General features: G+C 47.5%; 1 protein-coding gene across 4 annotated transcripts in view; it reads right to left on the reverse strand.

Annotated features, from left to right (window-relative positions):
* Nucleotides 1-2,500, reverse strand: part of slit1a (slit homolog 1a (Drosophila)) — a 266,121-nt gene that overhangs the window by 192,692 nt on the left and 70,929 nt on the right. The window lies entirely within an intron of this gene.

A 2,500-nucleotide genomic window follows, 5' to 3' on the forward strand; every position in this document is an offset into this window, starting at 1 on the left:
ACTTGGGTGTACTCACTGTTGCATGAAGGTGAGCAAGACAGAGTTAAACGTATGTGTGTTTGGGTGTATGTGTGTCTACAGTGCGCTGTAGCACTGGAAGGTTAGCGTAGAGCAGCAAGATACCGTAAGTGTTTTGGCGTGTCATTTTAGCGAGTCGGAGAGTCTAGAGGAGTCTGTTAGCATTTTCATGTGAAAAGTCTTTGTTTGGACTTGAATGGCTGTTTTTCCTTTCAAACAGGGAAACTTTATTGACTGTAACCCCCTCGTATCCCCCCGCAGCACTAAAATAAAAACCCACATCAGCACACACACACACACACACACACACACACACACACACACACACACACACACACACACACACACACACACACACACACACATGCGCGCACGCACACACTAAAAAAAACCCACACCAGCAGCAGCAGGAGCTATGGCGGAGCCAGACACTGAGAGAAACCAGGACCCAGGGATGGGGATGGGGGCGGAGAGAGAGCCAAGCAATTAGCCTTACATGGGAACGAGACGGGAAAGGTGCACATGTTAGCACGGCGATGTGTCCATCATTGGTATGTCTGAGACCTGAGTCCCAGGTCTTAGGTCTCGCCTGTGAACAATAGGACCCACTAAATACAAGCACACACGCACACACACACGCACACGCACACGCACACGCAGGCACACGCACACACACGCACACACACACACACACACAGACCGGTTGGTTGAGATCGTTGAGCCACTACTCATTCTCACTCCACACCAGGTTGCCAAACAGACACGTTGTAAAGTCGTCTGTCCCATAACTCAACAAAAACACAAAAAACAGGATACACACTGAGTAACGTCCAGCGTTGCCAAATTGGTCGGTTTCCCGCACAATTGGGTTGCGGAGGTTGGCCGTCTGCAGGTAATAACGGGTAAAAGGGCATTTGGGTGGATTTTCTACAAATGTATGCCCATAGAATTCTATAGAATTTAGTTCAAATTGGACGGGATTTAGTGCCTCCAGTCTGTTTTTGAGCATTTATTGGGCTTGAACTTATCAGACACATCTGGCAACGCTGGTAACATCTCAAATCCCAGGTCTCTCCGCTCTGGGCCGGGGTGGTCTGGGCCATGGGCTTTGGGCTTTCACAACAAACTGAGGCTCCAATGGTACATATTTGTGAGAAACCACAAAGACTTTAACATATCTGTGCTAGGCATACAACGGCCCCCCTCTCCCCCCCAAAAGAGACATCCAGGAAATGGATTTGGACGCTAATCCAGGTATAAATGTGTCTCTTGTGTGTGTGTGTGTGTGTGTGTGTGTGTGTGTGTGTGTGTGTGTGTGTGTGTGTGTGTGTTCATCCTCAGTCCGTGTGTCTATGGCATTAGTCTGCAGCGTCTGCTGTCTTTATCGCAGCAGCATCTGAGCGTTATGGCTTTCCAGGAAGTTAAGATTTTTCCGCTGCCACCTCTCTCTTTAAAACATGCCAGCCGAATTTAGCAATGATGGGAAAGCCACTGGAGACTAACTGCCTATTCAAACCTCAATCCCCTTCACTTCCCAGTGTGGGTGATTAAGGTATCAAATAGCACGCTGTGCAAGTGATGTGTATGGCCTCGGCATTAAAGGGATTGAGTGGCACACTAATAACAGGTAAGTGACAGGTGCTTTTAATCAGACAGCTTGAGGTTTGTGTGTGTGTGTGTGTGTGTGTGTGTGTGTGTGTGTGTGTGTGTGTGTGTGTGTGTGTGTGTGTGTGTGTGTGTGTGTGTGTGTGTGTGTGTGTGTGTGTGTGTGTGTGTGTGTGTGTGTGTGGAGAGAGAGAGAGAGAGAGAGAGAGAGAGAGAGAGAGAGAGAGAGAGAGAGAGAGAGAGAGAGAGAGAGGTGGGACAACAGAAAAGCAGAAAGAAACAGTGCAAAAAGAGTGGAGAGAGAGAGAGAGAGAGAGAGAGAGAGAGAGAGAGAATGATAGAATGTGAGAATGAGAGAAGGAGAGAATGAGAGAAGGAGACACAGCAGGGTAGCGAGAGAAAAAGAGAGGGTAAAGAAGTGAGAAAGACAGAAAGATAGAGGGATACATAGAGAGAGAAAGCTGCCGAATGGCTTTAAACCCTCTGGCAATGTGTTGCCGTGCGTGTTCACCTGACACTAATGTCATGACGGGACAGTAAATTCTGAACACGGTGAAGTTCCCTATATGAGCAATGTTCCCAGTGTGCTCCCTACGCTGTGGGCTCTCCGACTGGGTTTCCAAGACGCCATGCACTTTCAATCTAATGGCGGAAAAAGCTACCAGATGCCACAACAACAAGGGATGACCACAGCGGGTGTCAACATTCCAGGCAGTAAATTCCAGCCAAAGAATACAATATAAAAAGAAATAATAATCATCATCATAATAATAAAATAGTATTTGTGTGCCACAATTCATACAAGATGCAGCTCAAAATGCTGTAGACAGGCCTCGGTTGAAGCCTGATATTTTGGGGGAAACCAATATGGCTGCCG

Source organism: Engraulis encrasicolus, chromosome 24 (genome assembly GCF_034702125.1).
Source record: "Engraulis encrasicolus isolate BLACKSEA-1 chromosome 24, IST_EnEncr_1.0, whole genome shotgun sequence".
Taxonomy (NCBI): domain Eukaryota; kingdom Metazoa; phylum Chordata; class Actinopteri; order Clupeiformes; family Engraulidae; genus Engraulis; species Engraulis encrasicolus.